This window comes from Tyto alba, unplaced genomic scaffold (assembly GCF_018691265.1).
Source record: "Tyto alba isolate M040663 unplaced genomic scaffold, T.alba_DEE_v4.0 Super-Scaffold_38, whole genome shotgun sequence".
Lineage (NCBI taxonomy): Eukaryota > Metazoa > Chordata > Aves > Strigiformes > Tytonidae > Tyto > Tyto alba.
In genome coordinates this window covers 2780932-2803021 of record NW_024881313.1, presented here as the reverse complement: position 1 = coordinate 2803021, position 22090 = coordinate 2780932, and positions in this window count along the sequence as shown.

The window sequence follows — 22090 nt, the reverse complement described above, 5'->3', positions numbered from 1 at the left end:
TTCCTTGCCCAGAAATATGAGAACTAGATCATTTTCTGGCAGCAAAAAGAGCCAGAGTATAGAGCAGAAACTGGATGGGCTTCAAGAGCTTGAATGAATAGCAGGAGGGATAATAAGAGAAGATTGCAGGGTATGCAGCATGTACAGAAAGCATTCTGAGGAACAAGGGGCAGGTAGAGTCCCTGAGAAGGGAGTGAAAGATGTACGCAGACATTTATGACATTTCTGCCACTGTATGGAGGTAGGGAATAACAGACAGTACAGAAGGAATGATTTCGTGTAGGGTGATGGCAGACATGAAGATCCCAGATGTCAAAAGAAAGAATGAAGAAAACAAAAATAATGTGAAAAGATAGAGACCGGAGGGAGGGAGAGCATGAGGGCCAGGAAATGTGGGAGACATTTAAAAATAAGGGAAGGAGTGCAAAAGGCAGATAAGGACAGTAGGGACAGGGAGAAGGCGAAATTTTACAATGACCTCTAAGTATGAATCCACTGAAAAAAGCAATTTGTTTTAAAAAAATATATCAGATACAATATCAATATACAACACAATATACAATTAATTACACCTTTTATCAGATACTCCCTAAGTTCTTTGCAAAGCTGGAACAAATAGGATTTGAATTCTCTGGATTATCTGTTTTAGAGAGGCAGTCAGTAAACTAACCATTTAAACAATATTCCCAATCTATGAAATCAAATCCCAGTTTGTGGAGTTTGTGTAATTCGGTATTTAGTTAGTTGTAATATCTGTGCAGATAGACTCCATTGCAGTAAAATGCACCACTTCTCTTTGTGGCCTGTGGTAAACTTTAAAGTCATGCTACGATTTATTACTATATTTTAAAATTATGTAATAAAGGAAAAAGAAATCAAACACAGTCTCTCAGCTGATGGACCCCACAGGAGAGGAAATGAGTCACACGGCTCCTATGTGTCCAGTGTTATGAACGATTTCAGCCCACTGGAGAAGAATAAAAGAGTAGGGAAAGAACACTAAAACTAAAAAGTGAAGAGCAGGCATCTCTGTTGGGCAGAGTATATGGGCTCGACACATTGATGGTTGTGTTGGTTCTCTGGCCTGTCGTGCCTGCAGCCAGATGGGACAGTCCCACTTGCTGGACAACTTTACATACTCTACCAACATATTCAATAGAAGACAACATGAAAGATAAGAAGGTGGTAAAGGAGAAATGGGATACAAGAAAGACAGTAACAAGTATAAAACAATGATATCAGTACTTAGCTGTTAAAACTACTTTTATTTAATAGATTTGAAGTAACTTTTCCAATAAGCTATTGAAGACTTTTGCTCTTGCCATTGGAAATGGGAAAATTATGCTGAGTATTTGATTATTTTGTAAATTGCTAGGTAATACTGTATCAGGTGATACCAGGGACATTCTTCAGCATAGGGATGTGTAGTGATGCTGCCAACTCACAGTTACGCTGCGAGACCTAATATATGTAAGGCTTGGCCCAGTGCCCGCTATACTCGGGGGGAAGATTCACCCTGACTTTTCCATGTCACAGAATCATTTCCTGGCTGCAGGAGTGTTTTCTATCTCAACTAAAATAAAAGGAATACTGTGATTTCTATCTTGGTCTTATTCAAATCCAAACTTACTGGTGACACAGTAATTTCATTTAATCATAGACAAAATAGCTTTACCAAGTTACAGAAGCAAGAGGCATTACTTGACTACCATCAGAGTAGATTTTGATAGCTTGATTCTTTCCAGTCTTTTATGGTGACATCTCCAGCCATGCATTTGTTGGCTTGTTTATGTATTGATTACATCTATTGAGGATTCAAGTATTATTAGCATATTTTATTTATCTGATTATAGCTGTTCTTGGCATATGTCTGAACACTGGCTGAGATTGTTTCCTGGTTAGCTTTAGAGCACAAATTGTTTGGGGAGATAGGGGGTAGATGTCATTTCTCATGACTGTTTTGTCCTCAGAATGCCTCACAAAGCAAAAATTTCCAATCTGTCAGTCATTAATTTGCCTCTCTTCCTTTACCAGAAATGTTAATACATTTTGAAATAATAGAGGTTCAAAAGTTCACTAGGAAAATATTGTTTTTTATTGCTCATTGAAAAAGCTTTTATCCATATATCACTATAATTCAACATCATGTTAACGTCATCAGCGTACATAACACAGTAAGCACTTTCGTGTTTTAACTAAAACTCCAGTTAACTCTAATATCATTCGTAAAACATGCTGATGGTTTCTACAGAATTCTGCATCATGTTCTTGCTGGTTTGATCAGGCTTTTCCAGCTTATTATTTGGATTGGGATGCTGGTATTTTTCCTTGCAATACAGCTGTCTGGAGTGACTGTATTAGCTGACTGTGACAGCTAAGATTCTCAGTTTCTTGACAGTGTAATTCCAAAAAACACATCTGGAAATCTTCATGGTCCTGCAATCAAATAAAAAAGATTCTAAGTAGGCTATTTTTAAAAAGGTTTGAGACGTACTACTGTAGTTTGGGCTTCTGATTGTGAAGCTGAGAGGGAGAATAATAACCTGCTAGAGTAAGGCAAAGGTCTGGTGTATATGTTTGTAAAGATCATATTAGACTTCTCTAAGATGAAAATGCAAATTCTGAGCAGATTCCCTTCCCACATGGACACTGCACCTTCCTAGTGCCTTCTGCTAGGCCTTGATTTTGCTTTCTGATTGGAAATAATCCTTCCCTTGAATGTTCGTATTATCTGCAAGCCTGGATCCTTTCCCTGTCTGCTCTGCTGTTCCAGTCTCTCTGCTTCTTGTCTTGCCACAAAAAGGCCAGCAGCTGCGGCATTTAGGGAAACAGCTCTGACAAAGTATATTGCTCCATTTCTTCATCTCCATTCCTGCTTCCCACTAGTGCGGCAGTGCATGGTGCCAGGCTCTCTAACCGATGTGAAACATGGAATAATCCAGCCTAACCTCTTCCTGCAGCTGCTGGGAATGGAAGCATCTCCTGAACCAGCAGCATAGGGGTGGCCCTTGCTGTCTTTGCTGTGGTCTGGCTGTGGCTAGGACAGCCTTATCGGGGCCATGCCTGAAATGCACAGCCAGAGATCCAGAAGCGCTGCGGGCTCCTGGGAGTGCTCACCCTGAGCACGGAGGTTGTGAGGGCTGCAGGGGTCTGCTTTTTCCTAAAAATCATAAAAACGGAATGGGAGAAGAGGAAGGGAGGAAAACCACAGCACTTACCTAGGGCGCTGGGGTTTTTTCTCTCCCTTCATCTCATCATTTGCTTTCTCTCAGTGGAACGCTCTGCAGCTCTCCTGCTGCTGCAGCCTTCCTGAGACCTCTCTCTGCCCCCCCACTGTTTGCATCCAGGGATGTGGCTTCTCTGCTCAGCACCAGCAGCCCACTGTTGGGAAGAAGCCTTTGGGAAAGGCAGCAAGGCCCCCGGGGCATCTGCCAGCAGTGATCATCCCACTGACTCTGCCAGCCTCCAGCTGGCAACTGTGTGGTCCCAGGAGCGTTCTGCGAAGCCACCAAAATACAGATGCTGAAGAGTCATCAGGCATGAAAATCCCCAGAGGAGTTGACCAAACCGGTGCTCTTTTGCCCAGCTAGGCAGGCTTGCCCAGTACATCTAAATTAGTCACTACTGGGATCTTTGCATATTCCCCAGTATAGTAGAAATCTAGATTATCATAGAATTGCTTAGGTTGGAAAACACCTTTCAGATCATAAAGTCCAACCATTAACATAACACTGCCAAGTCCACCACTGACCCATGTCCCTGAATGCCACAGCTACAGGGCTTTTAAATACCTCCAGGGATGGTGACTCACCCAGGTGAAAGAATTTTTGCTAATGCCCAATTTAAACCTCCCTGGGTGCACCTGGAGGCCATTTCCTCTTGTTCTATCACTGCTTATATGGGAGAAGAGACCGACCCCCACCTCGCTACACCCTCCTTTCAGGTAGCTGTAGAGAGCGATAGGGTCTCCCCTCAGCCTCTTTTTCCCCAGGCTAAACAACCCCAGATCCCTCAGCTGCTCCTCACAGGACTTGTGCTCCAGACCCTTCAACAGCTTCATCGCTCTTCTTTGGACACGCTCCAGCACCTCAGTGTCTTGTAGTGGGGGGCCCCAAACTGAACACAGTATTTGCAGCCTCGCCAGGGCCCAGTACAGGGGGACAATCACTTTGCTGGCCCCACTATTATAACCAGTAGCTGAAAAATGCCAATTTATTGGTGTGGCTGCAGTGCTCAAACCAACTCCTCTGTTAATCTGCTAAGAAAAGACATTAATCTACAAGGAAAGCTCTTGACGTTTTAAGTTTTCTCTGTGCCTCAGTCTTTGTAAAAATACCCTGTTTCTCCTTCTCCCTGGTGTTCAGGGCTATGGGCAGGAGTGAACAATACCTGAAGTTTCCTACCTGGACCTGACAAAGGAGTGGCGAACCTATGTAAGTGCAAGAGGAGCAGAGGTGGCTAGCAGACAAGAAAGGATGATGAATCTGATATTTATATGATAGGCTACAGGTACTAAAGCTGTGAGAGACCAGTATGTACTGCAGAAAGACTGGTATGTATGGTTAGAGCTAACACCATAAGAGATGGTTTGAGTCCAAGATAAAACGTGTCAGTGTGAACTGTGAGGCACTGTAATTAATGTCAGGCTGAAAGGGCCAGAATAATTTATGGGACTGAGAAAATACAGGGTTGAGAATCATACAATTAATTAATGTTGAGATGTTAGGCATGCGGGAACCTCTGACTGAGGATGAGGGATCCAGATTTAGCCATTTGGAATTTAGGGAAAAAAAATGAGTCTTTTTTGTGACCAAACGGAAGTCTGTGCAAGTATATGTAATTTATGTGAGTTATAGGATATTTGTCATTGTTGCAAAATGTTGCCTATTTTGAAATGCTAATGGCATCTTGCATCACTGGGCCAAATTCTGCTTCAGCTACTGATAAATTCACCAGGACTGCTCAGACAAGAGAGTGAAATGTAAGCAACTGACTTTTTAATTTTTGGAGTCATGTTGCATAGCAGTCATTGACAACATGTTAAAAACATCTTCATCGCAGTTATTAAATCAGTGTTTTTTCTAAGCTACAGAAAAACTTGTAAAAAATCCTAATGTCTGACTCTGAAAATGCTTACACCCATTTCACACTGATGTAGGACTAAATGTGCCCATAAAGTTACTGCAGAATTATATTAAGAACTATTCTCTATAGAACCATACTGTGCAAAATCAAATGCAACTGAAAATTAGACTGTTTAACAACATGCGGGTAAATCCGAAGGCTATTTGAATCCCGATTCCGTGAATGTAAATGGAGAGAGGAACTATTTACAGTTGAGAAGAGATGCCGGTGTCAGAACGAGCGCTGCCCGCTTCTGCAGGACCTCGGGGGCAGCACATCTCACGAACCCGATCGCGGAATCAGGCAGCGCCGCGGCGTGGGATGGGGGGCTGGCAGCCGCGCCCCAAGGCCTGCTTGCTGCTGCTCTCAAACCCGCCAGGGAGGATCAGTCTAGGACCTCTCTTCTAGGGCAGCATATGGTTTGCTAAACGCTCTTGCAACTGTAGGATGGCACCCCTCCAGGCAGCTTTCATTCCCCGCCAGAATTTTAAAGGAATGTTAACAATGTTTACACTTTTCAGTTTTGACAGTCTCTAAAAATTACCTATCTAAACCTTCTCTTCCTCTCTGACAACACGAGATCCAGCTCCTCCTTCAGATGCGAGGTGCTACAGCGCTTCGTTCTCACCGCAGGGCTCGGAGGAGACAAATTCTGCCGGTGTTCGTGCCGCTGCCCCTCTGCCGCCCCAGTGGAGGCTCGGTCAGCGCCGCGGCTCGGGGGGCCGGGGGGCGCGGGGGCCTGCGCCCCTGCCGCCTGCCACTGGGGAATGGGAGCATTCCCACACTCAACACGTTCAGCACCTCTACGCTGTTTCGGGGAGTAACGGTGGGATTTAGACAGCGGAGGGGCTTTTGCATTGTTCAGCCTTTTGGTTTTTTTAAAAAAGATTGTTTTTAGAAGGAGATGCATCGGTAATAAAGGTGTGCAAGAGAAGCGTGCTTGCTTGACCAAGGTACGAGTCTTGATAGTCGACTCTCTTTTAAGATAAGGAACTGCTCCTCATGACTAGATCAGATGCTTTTCTCTCACCCCCATTTTACCCGAATAAACACATCTCTGCCATCAGAATGATGAAGTCTGTTTCTTACGGTGTGGGGCAGACTAATGAAAGCCATGGAAAGTACATCCCTCGCTACGTTTAGAAAAGGAAGATAACGAGGCTTCTGGGAGATGCTGTTAGTGGAATACTACAGCACATGAGGGGATGTTTAAATGCAATGTAAGGACCAATATTTTTTTGCAAGGGTAAGGACAGACTGCAGCCAGAATGTTATGTTTCCAAATGGACATCTGGCAAATATTGATCTACTATCGTATTTAGTATGGAATGGAAAGGACAGGTTGTGACATGAGCAGTCAATAGTTTTTTAGACTATTGATCCTTACAGTGGCTATTGATTCATTTTTAGCACAATCTATTTTTTCATTTAGCTTATCTTAAAATAATTGGATTGCAAGTTGTGTGCCTGTATACATGGAAAGGGACTTAATATGCAAATATTGTTTCTCATCACTGGCAACGTATAAAAAAAAAAATAATTGATTTTAAGTGGTTTTTTGTCCCCTGTTATTTAGTAGGACTACTCGAACATTGTAATTTTGAAAAGAGTAAAGTCGGCTCCAGGGGAGTCCAGATGCCACTATCTCCCCTCTGCTGCCTGACTTGAACTTTTTTCTTAAAAAAATTCTACTTCTATGAATAAAGTCAACTGTTGGAATGAACACATAAGGGATCTGGCTGATTTCTGTAGACGCATCGCCTTTTCACTCAGTCTCATCCCATGTGATTTAATTGTTTGCTTTCTTCTGCAGAGAAAATATGCTGTTGCCTACCGCTTGGGGATTTTATATAAGGTTCAGTAAGTACTCTTGAGTGTACTGGATTTTATGAATTGTAAAATAAGCTGATGATATTTTTTGTTCAGTTAAAAGAAGCTGTACGTGGAGAAGGACTGGCATACACGAAATGGCAGTAAACTGCAAGCCAGGTCATGCCTTGAGGTGTTAGTTCTTGTGATTGCTATTTATATTGCAGTGCAGACTGGAGTCTTTCTTTTGACCAAGGTGTAATATTCCCAGGACAGGCAATAGCCAGCTGACACGCCAGCCATTCTGTGAATAAGGTAATCCAGTGTTTGCATTTGGTCCCTCCTGCGAGAGCTAGAAACAGAACTGAGGTGTTTATTGTACTGACTCAATGCTCATCTATGCTGACTTTTGGAGTAAATAAAGTGTCAAATGTATGCGTTGAGCAATGCTATTTTTGTTATCTAGACAAGCTGAGAATGCATCATTATGCTGTACTGCACTTTCCCAGATCCAAGAAAGCGAACCACAAATCTTTATGCTGTTATCTAGCAAGTAGTTGTGTACCACTTTTACATCAACAGCAGTAGGGAATGGAACTATATTTTCAGGTGTCATACATATCCTGATGCACTGTCTGTCCTGAAGGTCATGATTCAAATAATTTTGGGAACAGATTTTAATCTAGTCTGACAACATTAGTCACTTACAGTTTTACATCTAAAAAAAGGCAAACAAAAAAAGTCTAACAGAAGTGTAACAAAAATGAAAGCTATCCTTATAAATTGAAATAAAAATTGTCTTATAAAATGATGCAATTTGACCACTGTAGAATCAAAAACCAGGCTGTTGAGTATTCTGAGATTTCAGCCTTAACACTGTTTTGAGATAAATCTGTGTAATACACTTGTGAGGGCTGTTCACTGATACTGCTGCATCCCTTTTTAGTATTTAACAATTATGGATTAAAAATTCAGTAGATTGCATATTTTGGTGGGATTACATGGGATATTTGTTTTTAATTAAAGATTTTTCTTTTATTTGGGGAGTGACAAAACTGCAAAAGCCTTCAATTTCTTATCTTAGCGTTACATAAAGGTGAATTTGATCCACAATGTGAAATCTGAAACCGAGTCACAACTACATGAAAGGACTAGAGTTACTTTGGTCAAGATCTAGAATTAGACCTTTCTTGAGTGCAGCTTGATACTAGATAAAGGGCTGCAAACCATCCCTCCTTCTCAGTGATGATTTGGGTTAAGAGGAGGTGTGTGGTTAGGTCGAATCTGGGCCCATCTTTAATAACTGGTATCAAAAGCAAAGATTTGGGGGCAAACTTGACTTTTATTGACATCAAACCAGCAGACGAAACAGGAAGAAAAAGAGCTTTGTCATACAGGCAGCATTTTAGTCTTTAGGACACTGAAAAGTACTTTAACTTGATGTCTGTAGCTGCTTCATTAGTTTTGCCTTCACTGTAAGAAGTGGGCTTATGCAAGTGGCTGTAGAACCTAAAAGGCTGTTAATCGTCTGAAATAACAACTGAAGCAGCTTTCTCCTGCAGTGTGGTCTCTTTTAGCGTTATAAATTCACTTTGGATGAGTGTTCCTCTATTAGGGAAGGGTTTGTTTTTTGTTTTTTGTTTTTGTTTTTTTTTTTTCAATCTCTGCATTTCTATGAAGAAAGAAATCAGCATTTTAAGCATTTAAATGTCTTCTGGGCAGTAGTTATTTATCACACAAGACAGTATTTCAGGACATCTTTATTTTCTTTGAGAAACTCTGCAAAAATACAGTATAATGTCAGTTATTGCTGGATGTGCATGCAGAGCAATATTGTTCTGTTGCCTGGTAACCAGTGAGAGGGAGGCACTTTGGAAACACTGGTAGAAAAAGAGAAAGCTTAACTGCACACACTTGAGCAGAAGACTTTTAAAACTGGTATTTGTTCCAAGTAGGTTTGAAGAGGAGTTTGGGTCAAGGTTCTCATAGGGTTTTGTGAGTTTTTTCCCCCACTAAAAAACCCAGCAGGTTATTTTCTTGTGTTACAATTTAATGACTAGGCTTATTTTTTCAAGCCATGTTTAAAATTTGCATACTTTGGAAAGAGGAATGTTCCTTTTTCTTAATATACATTCTTGAATACTTCTTAAAGGTGTGTTCTCCTTAGAATAGTGCACTGATAGTGTTGTAACAAAACAAATATGCAGAAGTGTTTTGAACTGATATTCTTAACAACTCTGGATGATCACGAATGTATTTTCAAAGCCAAAATGCTCTGAGAGTTCTCGGATTACTGAAGTGCTAGGTATTGCAATAAAAACAATTAACAAACAATAGATTTTCTGAGTCAAACAAGCACATACGAAAGAAAAACAGAAAATATTTTAGCTAGAATTCAGTCTGGCCATAGCTTCCTGTTTCACAAGCAACAGAAAGTCAGCACAAAATTAAGCCAGAAGACGTTAGTTAGGAACCCGTTTAACCTTTGGTCGAGCTCAGGCAAAGTGCTCGTAAGCATTTTAACAGGCTGGGTTAACGTGGTGTTCTCTGACGCCTCCCTGACTTCCTGGTTCTGACCAGTGTCAGAGGCAGACGGTCTTTTTTTTGCGTGGTCTTTCTTACCGCAGAGCGAGCAGGAAGCGCTGAACGCCCGTGCCGCAGGTTATTGCTTCAAGATTTACAGCACTGTTTTGAGAAGTTAAAAGGGTTGTGAAGCCCAAGTGCGATTTGAGGTAGTCTTTGAATTTCAAGGTGTTAATTTGAATGGAACGGAATGCAGCTTCTATTTTTTCTGGCAGATGGTTAAACTCAGAAGCCTTGTAAACCTTGTTGGTTTTACCTGTGGAGTAATGTTTTACTTCAGGCCGAACATCGGTATACTATGAAGAAGGAGTGACGCGTCTTTAGATGTTGATCACTCCACTGATTATTGTGTACTGGAAAAATTAAGGTCAGGGATCAACTCCTCCTTAATAACCTTCTGTGGCATTCAGCTGGTGGCAGCTTCTTCACGTGCAGGATGAAGAATGCATGAAGAAGATGATACCCTTCAAATCAGTGTGTTAGCTCTTCGCTTTTCCAGAATAGCCTGAATATCGTAAAAAAATACAAGTACAAAAGCACTGAAAAATTCTTAGTTACAATCTCACTGATTGATATTTCCTGCTTACTTACATAGGTAATGTATATGTATCAGGACCAAGAAGGAATTTTGCTCAAATAGAAAGCCTTGGAATTTTTGTTAAAATCACTAATCAAAGTTATTTGATGAAAGTCTAAAGGAAGCTGAAAGACAAGCACTGTTGTTCTGACCCCAGGACTGGGCCACTTGTTAACAGATCAGTTCCTCCTAGTAGAGTGGTTCACCAAGCTCTTAAAGCCTTGCACCCCGTATGTCACAGCAGAAAGAAGCGGTATTGGTGAGGTCTGTAAGGGCCAGACACGGCTGGACTTTCCTATCAGGCCTCATAGAAGGTGCATCCTCTTTCCCTTCTGTGCTTGGTACCTCAAAGAAAGAACTGGTAAGTGACCACAAAACCTCATTCTTTGTGATTTTCTGTTAATTATGCTATACAGGAAAAATACATTAGTAATGAGGGCAGACAGCCATTCAATTATTGTAGAGGAAGAATAAAAATGAAGCCGGAGTTATGTCTCACGTTGAATAATCAATTTGCTGGATTATAGGGCAAAACACCAGCATTCAGCTGCCACGCTGCAATACCAGCTTATGATTAGACAGCCAGCATGATGCTGAGGTATCCTGATGTTCTTTTTCCATCAAAAATGCTAGCAAGTTTGGGGGCTGGCCATTTGCCTTGTTTTAAAAAAAGCTCCCTCACAAAGATGCAAGAACTAACATTGCTGCAAATGTTTGCCAGAGAGCAAACTAGGGGTGACATAGACTTATCCGTGCTCTGTGGGGCAGGTTTGAGGTCACACTCAGACCCTTGCATGTCCTATCCTTTCAGTCTCAACACCCTGCAACACTGCAGAAATACACAATGACAATCAGAAATAGCTTATACTTATTGGAAGTAATTGCACACCTTTTGCATGGAGCTAGATTGAAATTTGATAAATTGTTCACTGAATAGAAACTTGCATATTTAAAATAATTTGGAAAGCAATTATGACTGCATAAAGCATTTGTGCAATAATAATAGTTGTGTATGATCTCATGAAGGGTTCAATCATTCAAAGTGCTGAATAGCCTGTGTCCGTCTAACAAAATATTTAAGGGCAGGTTTAGCTTTACACAAGTAAGTAGTCCAATTGACCTCACTAAGGCCACTCATCTACTTAAATGTCAACATGTATCTAAGTGCTTTCCTGGATTAGGGCCAGAACATTTTGTCTTTTGTAAAACAAGGCCCAAAGAAGACCTGTTGCAAATGGCTGTAGTCTGCAGAGTCCCGTAAAGGTGAAGCAAAATAAAAAGGGACAGTATCACATTGTAACATAGCTGTTCATTTATTTAAGGACTGTAGTTTATCATTAATGATTGGCATTACTGCAGAGATGACTATTACTATATAAAGACAGCAATACTGGGGAATGGAAAGGAAACATCATTAGGTATTCGAAACATGGAATAGGCCTGTAAAGCAGAGGAACTTTGACTGAGATCATGATTATCTTGTTAGTGACTCAGAGTTATGGGTTCTTTGGCACTCATACTGCAGTGGGGGTCAATTCTGTGCATTACTGCTTCTGGAGTCCCAGGAATGGAAGGGGTTCATATCAAAATTAATATAGCTTCAAAATTGGCTTGCCTGAAGGATGGAGTACGCTCTTTCCTTCCCAGTGCTTACCTCTCTGAAGGGTCCAAAGTCCATGAACTGCAGTCCACAAAGGTTCAGTGTAGCTGATTGCTCTAGGACCCGTTAAAAAATGGAAAAATCTAGGTACAAGCCATCTTCTCTCTATCTTCATCAAAATGAATGTAATGTGAGCCCAAGCATGTCACTGTGAATCAAATAGAGTTCCCTTTGGGGTAGCTAATGTAGCGGTGGTTTGGCAGGTCAAAGTCTCAGTTGGTGTAGCCAACCTCACTTCATGCTCATGTATGTAGATAGAGTCTTTAATTTATATGTTGAATTTCTCAACTGCTGTCTTTTTACAAGAAAAAAAAAATCCTGTATGTGATTCTTTTTAGTTGAAAGCATGATAAAGAAGACCCTGAGAGCCCTAGGTTACAGAATAAAAGACAGATATTCAGATAATTTCTGTAAGTTTTAATTAAGTCATAGCTTGCAAGATGTAAAATATGTAATGTCAAGCTGCTGCCCAGCACTTTTTGCTTCTCTGGGAATAACTGTCCTCCTCGTATTATACCAATTTTTTGCCAGTCTGACAACCAAGGAACCCATATACCAACTTAGCTAGCACTACTCTTTTTGGTTAAGGTAGAGCAGAAGGGAGGCTATAGCTAATTATAGTCTGCACTTAAGAGAAAAGCAGCTCCGTATGTAGAATAGTTTGTTGTAATACTTGGTGGATTTGCCATGTTCAAACTGTTGTATTAAAGGGTACAATCAAGATGGAAGCCTTGCTTTGCCTGGCAGATATTTCACAGGAATTTGTGCTAGTGAACTAAGTCAGTCTTTAATGGAAGAATTGCTGTGCAGTTTGTACATCTTACATTACTCCGATTTAAATAAAAAATATACTAGACAGTTTCAGGGAAAGTAGTTCACATATAGTGAAACAATCAATGCCCTAGGGTAAAGATTTTTTTTAGTGAATTCATTTTGGATTCCCACTGGATTTGTCAGTCATTCACATATTAAAATCTTGATTCCAAACCCCAGAAATTCAAATAATGTACCTATTTATGGAATCTACTGTTTTTCTGGCCAATTTTTCTCTTTTCCTTGGGCAACTCATGTTAACATTTACAACCAGTATTTGTGAGGTGTTTGCTATGCTTGCTACTGGAGAACAGTGCTGTACATTGTTCTTTGGCTTTATTTGGTCCTTTCACATAGTTTGTCTTGCAGGAAACATCTATTTCATCTGTTTCATGTAACTTCATCTATTTTTTCCAGAGCACAGTTTTGTATTTTATTGGGAAAAACAAAGGATACTCACCACAGAATGTGGAAACAGAGCAAATAGTCATGAACTATGTGTGTGTGTGCATACTCATCACCCAGAAACCATCCTGATAAACAACGTGAAACAAAGTATTATTAATAATTCAACAGTCTAGATGATAGCAAAAAAAAAAAAAAAAAGGCCAAAGAAACTTTTTTTTCCAGCTGAACAATATTTAAACATTTTAAGTGGTACCTCCTCAGTCAGAAGTAATGACTGAAATCAGCAGAATAGAAAAGTCTGAGATAATTGGTCAGAAAAAGAGGCGAACTTAGTTCTGAAGAGTTGGGATAAACACACCTGCATTTCTAAAAGCCCAGGGAGCCTTTGTAGGTCTTTAAAAGACAAGAAGTTAAGTAAACCAGTCCCTGAATTTCATTGCTTATCTTATGTTAATATGCTGCACTTAATGAAGATTAATTAAGATAATTTTCCTTTCACTGACACCATCACCCTTTGCACCTGTACAGAATCATTTATGTAGAATGGCTGATATTATTATAGTGCCTCTTACTTGAGACTTCAAATAAGATTAAAATACACGAGGTGCCTTAAAATAATTAAAGCAAATGAAAAGACAAAGATGCAGACTAGCAGAAATCAATGAAGCCCATTGACGGACACTGGCGGATCCTTTGGGCACACACAGAGCTTCAGTTCTTCACTGCTCTTTGTCCTAAATTCCTTCTAGCTACATACATATGCACAAGAAGACGTTTTTCCAGAGAAGAATGATGACTGAGTGCTTAGAAAGGAGAACAGGAATTCTGGGGGTCCTGGATCCATTTTCAACCATCAGACATTTCCTAAATTACCCAGAGAATGTCTATGTGGTCTTTTGCGAGCAGATGCAAGATCACACTATTTGCGTTCCAAGCTGGATGGCTAGGTGCCAGATCTGAACTGGATGATGCCATCGATTTATACAGTGTCATCAGCAGTGAGCCTTGATCTTGACTGGGGCATTCAGGCTTTTCTGTACTGCAGACACAAATATCATTAATTTTAAAAATACTGAAATCAGTAATCTGATTTTATTCTTCATAGATATGCAAATTCATATTATCTTTCTTGATTAGGAAGAACTTAGGGATTTAAGGGGGGAAAAAAACGAATTTTAAATGGAGCAAACCCCCAACATCCTCTTTCCTTAAAGTGGATCTTTTTTCTTTCATCTTAAAGTGACTTTTTTAAGTACTGAAATGACTAATATCAAATAGTCAAGAATTACGCATTTAGGCCTCCGTTGCTTCTGCTGGCTAAATTGCATATGGAACATATCAATGCTAGCAATGTAGTCTGAAAGAGAAAATTCCTTCTTTAGCCTGTTACTTCCTCACTGTATTTGAACATAGGGAGTTCTTGCATTCATAATAATTTTGTGAGATCTGACTAGTTTTCTTCTTCCCATGTACAGTTATAATCCTTGACAGCTAAGTAAGTTCTTTGAATTTTGTTGTAGTATTTTATCTCAAGACGTCGTTTGCAATAATACATTTTTCTTCCAGCTGATCAGCCTATTTTTATTTCCTCCTGTCCTCTTCTGTCTTCAGAATTCCTGTGGCTAATAGCTCTTATTCCCTTTCTCCTACCAGGGCCTTCCATTTACCAATTTCTTGGCTTTATCTCCCTCTCCAAGTTTGACTTGCCCTTTGCCTCACAGTTCACTCTTTTCTTTTTCCCTGTCACTGTATCAGTGCTATGGAATATGATGACAGTATTCCTAAAACCTGTTACAAGTAAATGTTAATAGTTTTTACCATTATGTCCTTTTGTCCTTCTCTGCTGCCCCTTTTCATTTTCTTCATTCATCCTCTTCCCCTATATAGTATTTTCCTAACTTTTCTGGAGTTTTCTCCTTCTGTCCTTGGGCAGTGACTTATGAATGCTCAGAGGATCGAACTTTATTGTAGATTCTTATCTTAGATGGAGGAGGAAGCAGCTATTTGTATAATGAATTCAAGAAAAGTGAGACGTATAGATGCCTAACACAAAGGAGGAGCTGGATGGGAGAAGGAGAATAGAAGGATTTTCCTGTACATAAAGGAGTTAGAGGAGTGCCAGCTGGAACAATTTTGTTTTCCTAGCCTCCTGATACATGCAGGCAAAAAGGTGAGAGAACTGGAAATTCTTCAAGTACTGCTTAGTCTTACCGTTGTCCCACTAGAAATTCCCCCTCCTGGTGACTCTTCTTCCAGGAGTACATTGCCATGTACAGAACGGAAGCAGGGAATTTCCCTTCTGTTTTTTGGCAGAATAAAAGTGGTGCTTTCCCCTTACTTCAGCTGCTGTTTACTTAGAAAATGAAGTTGCTGTATAATAACAGTGAGATTTTGTATATATACATTTGTCTGAAAATCCAGAGAATATAGGAAAAGCTACATTCACAGTCAGGACCCTGATTTTCACGGATGGTTTACGTAAAACATAAATGTTTCAGAGAAATTAAGAGGAGTATTTTCTGCTTACTGCCCTTCTATCAGTTTGTGGTAATGGTACAATAGATGCTTAGTTAAGGTCTTCTGACCAGATGTTTCAACCATAAAGCTATTTCCAGTAAAGAAGTTTTGAATATGCATGTGAAAGCATCTATAAATACTGTAACTTATTAGCATTTTTAGAGCTAAAAATAAAGAAAAGAAATATGACTGTTGACTTATGCTTCAGAAGTTGAAAGACTGGTTAACAAATGCAATGGTGGAATAGACTTCTGTTAAGGCCAGTGCTGGTTAGTGCAACATACCCAAGCCTACCACCCCTATGGGACAAGAGCTCATGTTAATTTTACATATGCAAGCAATACGAAATAAATTAATGGGATTAAGGAACTGCATTACAAGCTTTAGGACAGGATACAATCTCACTGGCTGTTGTGATGCAGTCTACCAGTCTCCATATCAAACAGCCTGAAAAACTATGTTCCACCGTGTGTTAGTAACCTTTTAAAAAACTGTTTCAAATAATTTGTGCTTTGTGATTCTTCTCAAATGACTAAAAGGAAATGCATTTGTGTCTCGGGGTAGGGCAAGTTTAATCAACTCCTGTTCTCCTTCCACCTCTTTTGTGGGCATATACTAAGAATACCGCATGATTTCTTGTAATTCAGAAGGATTTACTAAACTAAAGTGAATAATGCAGATTTTGACTGCCATTCATTAAAAGAACTTCATTCCTCTTTTATACATATCTTTTCCTCTTTCTGTGGTATTGCATGTCGTAAGCTTTCTAACAAGAGAAACTGACACCAGCATATAGTTAACTGTTTATCAGCAGAAGTGTGTACATGTTAACTTTCCTATTATGTCTTCAAAGTGAAGCCATAACACACTGCAATTCCTGCTAAGCATGTGTAGACCAGTGTTTACCCTCATGGACATGATAATATGAGGACAATTTTAGAAGGAACTCGGCTGACAAAAGATCAACCTAAATTATTTACTTACCCTCCTATAATAGCAGAGATGCAATTTTCCTCAAAGCAGTGAAAGTGTTTAATATTCTGCTATGAAGAGAATTCACAAAGCATATCATCCTGAAATTACAAACTAAAGCTTTATGTTTTTTCTACATGAGAATTTAATGAAAGAAATTTTGATCAGTATTAACAGTTTGGTTAGTTTGCAAAAGAAAAGTTTAGGTTTGAAGAAGTTATAAAAGCTCATTGTGGGCTATTTATTTCCATGCCCCTGTAATAATAGAATCAGATGCCTCAAATTACAAAAATAGATGACTTATGAAATGCCTTATGTCCCAGAAGTCAAATGCCTCTGTATATATCCAACAGTTACTAACAAATATAAGGAGGGACAAAATGAAATCCAATCCTTTGCAATTTCTGGCTCTCAGCCCATTTTGTAACTCTGTAACTTTTCCTTAGAGGGCAGAGTACAACGCTGGGAGATGGCAAACACTGTTTGTATGCTCTTTTTAATGATGCATCAGAAACACTTCAAGAACAGGTTTGTTGTTGTGGCCTCTCTGGTACAACATATGTGCCTCAACTGAAATGTGTATGATGCAAGTCTTATCCACTGTGTCTATCTTTCCTAGCAGAAGAAAATAAAAATTTTGCTCCATAGAAACCTTACCCAATATAACCTCAAATATTATTGTTACAAAATAAGTTTTTTCCAAATGGTGATACTAAAATCAAACAAAAAAGATTTGATTTTCAGCCTTTTCAAGAGTGGCAAACAAACAACATGCTATTGGAATATGATAAACTCTCATTTCCAGTTAAGATAACTTCAGGATCCCCAACAGAATTGCTCAAAATTAGTGCCTAGGTCAAGACTTCCAAAAGGGACTTAATTTCTAGTTTGCAAACTGAGGCCTTATGGGAGCCTGATTTCCAGAAAGTCCTTCATGTCTTCTCTTTAGCTTTCCATTAAAGTCTCCAGTTCATTATTTTAAAAGGCAGGCAATAGTGTCATTTGGTTTTGAAAAATCTTGACCTTTTTTTAAACATATAAACAAAGAGTCTCATTTTCAAAGCACTGTGATATAAAGCTACATTGTAACCAACTAGCCCCACAACATGGTAGTTTTAATAACAAACAGTTTAGGGAAGAATTTTTGAATGATCTTGATTTGGAAAAACACTCCTGGATTCAGTTGTCTGTGGGGGATGAGTTGATTTAATGCTAAGCTCTTGTTAATCCTCAACCATCAAATTTAGTAGGCTGGTAGCCAAACTAATTGGCAGGATAGGTAGGATAGAGAGCAAATACTCCTTAGACTACAATTAATAGACTAAAATGGTTGGCCTGCTTGATAAAAACAAATCCTCATACCTACTGCTAGCATAATGAACTTTCCAAAATTATACGCATAAAAGTACACCGTACACGTTTTCCAGTAACACTTTCCAGGTTTCCAGTAAACAAATCTGTCAGTTTAGCCTGTATTTTCCTACCTACATTTTTTTTATCTTTAGTGCACATCCATTCATATTCCACCACTCGTCCCGCCTCCTCTTGTTACGTGCATATGACACACCTGCACTTTACAGATGTTGTATACAATAATGTGTTATTTATAGCTAACTTTGCTTTGGATAAATTATGAATTAGATTCTGACTGTAATTGGACTGCTTAAACATGTATACTTAATTATATACAAGTATAATAAACAAGTATGTGTAAGATTGTGCCCAGAACAATCAAGTCAGTCAATTAAAAAAATTATCACTGGAATTGTAGAGATACATATAATAATGAAAAAACGTATTCCCAGCAGAGGTGTCAGAAAAGCAACATTTAAAAAAGATAACTGCTAGCTAAAGTTCTTCATGTTCAGAATAAAAAGTATTTAGGATATTAATAATAATCTGGTATTTGACTGATTTAAATACTGGTCATTTAGTCACTGGTTAAGAGTTTAAACACAGTCTCTTTCTTGGCAGGTTTCTACTGCCACGCTATTTGAGTTAGAAAAGTTCAACGGGTTATATTAGCTTAGCTGTGGAACTCTGATATTTAATAGGATTTTATGAAAATAGCTAATATGTACACATAACAGCAAGTTCTCACAGTTCAATATTGTCACAGGGGTGTCTTTTGATTCCATTATAATCCTTATTTCATTTAACAATTAAATAAATAGAGCCTGCTGAGGTCACTATCAAATAATGATAATGAGAAAGTTTCCTCACCCCATGATCTTCAAAAAGTTGTGACAAAGAAAGTGTATAGTTTATGTTAGTACAACATGAATTACTTCAGAAACCTGAGATCACTGAGATAAACAAGGTCTCTACAGAGCAGGCCAATCTTGGTGACCATTTCTGGGACTTTCGTTTAGCAGAAATGCTTAATTTTGTAGATGGAAGTATTTTTTCAACTTAGTGCATTCAAAATGCATCTGAACAAACACTTTGCTAATGCAAGGAAATTCTGTAAAACAGAATAGGGCAATAATAAAAATCAGTGAATGGCCATCAGAAGAAATCTCAGATTTGAAGAAATAATTATTTGCTACTCCATCTTTCTAGCGCAACCTTTCTAGTTTGGTGTCTGATGCCATGCTTTTATCAGTAATTAAATTTCAGTAATTAGAATAAGCATAATGACGGTGCTGTTACATTGACTTGTGGGCACGTGTCCTAAAGATGAGGTTCAGAAGTTTGTCTTGTTCCTTTGTATTAAATCATCACTTTCACAGCCAAAAGTCTGACAATGTCTGCAGGTCTTGGTATCATTCATTACAGAACTGCCAAGGCTAAAGTTAAATGATTTATTTTTCAGTGGTGTTATCTTGTTTCTATACAGGTTAGGCAGATAAGCAGAGTCGAAAAGGGAAGTTTTTTTTCTTATATTTTCTCAGAGACAGAACTGATCAAATTTTGCTAAAGGCCTTAAAACTGGTGTTTTAGTATGTGCATCTTAAGTAGCAAAATGACAGAAAGCACACATCTTCCTCACCAGTTTACTGGCAACGCTCTGTGACAAATGATTCTAATAACATTTTGTACCTGTTGCATGTAAATCTCATCCTCCAGAAGAAACAGTGATGATCCTAATGACAAAGTGTCTCCTGTAAGGGTGCTTTGTGATGTGCACATCTGCACATACAACACTGAATGTTCCATTAATATTCAAGGCTGCCTTTTCCTACTTAAAGTGCAAGGCAAGATGTTCAGGCAAGAGTTGTTCAGGTAAGGTCAAATGGTAAAACTACTGTATCTCCAGATAATGAAAAACATAAACTTTGGTTATTTCAAATCTTAAATTTATTAATAGTGTCCCTCAGTGTTTACAGCCTAAATCTCGCAAATGTCTAGGTTTTCATTTAAACTTAAGCACTGTTAATAGTTTGATTAAAATTGGGACCATATGTATGAGTGATGTAGTAGTGTCAGGTTCTGAACTTCCTTGACTCAGTAGAAATGAATAATTAACATCCTCCAAATAGGGTCATACCTTCCTCCAAGCTGGATCATACTTCATGGTTCCTTTTTCCTATAGTGATGAACCCCATTGTCATGGACCAGAGATTAATGATTTATTACATGTAATTATCATGCACCTGAAGCAGATTTATTCTGTGGGAGTGGCATGGTACTTCCATGACACAAAAACAAGTGGGTTCCTGTATCTTAGTTACCAGACCTCCCACATCAAATGTGAGTTGTTTGCTCCTTTTCTTGCTACCCAGACAATTATTTAATAACACTCATGCACAGATTACTGCTAAACTGCAGTCACATTCCCTCTTGTGCTCTGTCTCTGGCTCAGTGTCTCTTGGTTTCCTATCTACAGTGTGGCACGGCTTTCTAAGGAAAACGCTCTTACCTGAACCAGTCTGTAAATTGGTGGCCTTCTAGTGGCAGTGGGGACATGGATGTGAATCCCTTCGGGAAGAGAGGGGATTGAAATAAGGGCTCTCACACTCCAAGAGATCCAGTCACTAAACACGGACAGGAGAAGGCATCACCCCTGCAGCTCTCAGTGTTTCGGAGGAGTGAGCTGCCCCTCGGTGTTCCAAAGGAAAAGGTGGAGGTGCCTTCCCTTTGGAGACTGCTCCAGGCAGTGGGCCACCAAGGGATGGTGGCACTGTTCTGCTGTCTGTGGTAAGGCCCTGGAGCTGAGGGACAGCATTGAAAACGTACTCTTTGCTCCAGTGGCTTCCACTGTGTGGCTCCGCACCAGCCCACTGGAGGGGGGTATTTATGCTGCCTTAACCTGGGTATCTACGACGGGTGTCTGATCTCTGGTACCAAGGCTCCAGGCACAGTCAAGCGATCTCCAGAGGGCAGCTGGGGGCACCTAAATTAAAAACGCAGTGCTTTCGTTCGACTGTAATCCAAGTCTAGCTCCTGCATTAAGCACTTCAGCCAAATGCTGAAGGTCAGATGGCGTGGGTGGTCTTAGGTGTCTCTTCACTCAGCGTGACTCTTCTCACTCCTATTTCTGTGATTCCTAATTTTGCCCGCGCTCCCAATGTAGCGCCTCCTCATGTGACTCAACTTCTGAATTTCAAGCAGAGGGCCAAGTGCCTCGACTGCTGCATTCCATTTCCCTTTATTCAATTTAATCGTGAAATATCAAGCTCTTGCAACACGCAGCTACATCAAGAGGTAAAAATAAACGTGTGGCTCTTTGAATTATTCCTCATGCACAAAGCCACTCGCGTTTACCTCATAGCAAATGTAAACAAGTATGCAGGGGGTATGTAAGGGCACACGGGCCGCGCTTGCTTTGTGGACATTTCTTAGGGTGACCGTCAAGTTGCAGTCTGCACAAAGCTGTTAACATCCCAGCACCCTGTCACCTCCTTCCCTTTGTTAATTAATGGGTCCAATCGGACCCATCAGCTCCGCAGACGCCAGCCCCGGGCGGCAGGGCCAGGCCGCGGGGGCCCCTCACGGCGCGCGGCCGCGACCGTTGGGCCGCCGCCCCTCCTGCGCGCGCTGGCGGTCGCAGGGCCCCGACGGGGCGGGCGGGAAGGGGCTCGGGTCGCCTCGGGGGCCGCCGGCCGGGCCGGGCCGGGCCGCGCATCCTCCGCTCCGCAGCGGGAGCGGGGCGCCGAGGAGCGGGCTTCTTTTTTTTTTTTTTTTTTTTTTAGTATATATATATATATATTTTTTTTTTTTCCGTTAGCCCGGAGCGTCCGCCCCGGGGAGGGAGCGTGTGGAGGAATCCGCCGGTAACCGCGGGGCGCGAGAGGCGGGGGGGCCGGGCACCGCCGGGGTGGGCGCGGGTCTCGCCCTCCGGCGGAGCGGCCCCCGCGCTGCCGGAGCGGGGCGCTGGCGGCGGGGCCGCCCAATCCGCGCGGGGCCGGCCCCTGTGATTGGCAGCGGCGGGCGGGGACGAGCCCGGCTCGCTCCCTCTGCCTTCCCCCGAGAGTTTCCCGGCGGGGGCGGCTGGGGCTGCCTCCCCCCCTCGGGGCTGCTGCCGAGCGGTGAGCCGGGGGGAAGGCGGCGGCGGCGGCAGAGAGCGGGGGGAGCGACCGCGTGAATCAGTTTCTCTCTGTATCCGGCTCCGGGCAGAGGCGGCGACCATAGCGGAGAGGAGGGAGGGGGGAAAAAGCGGCCACTGCAGCGGCAGTGGGTGGGCT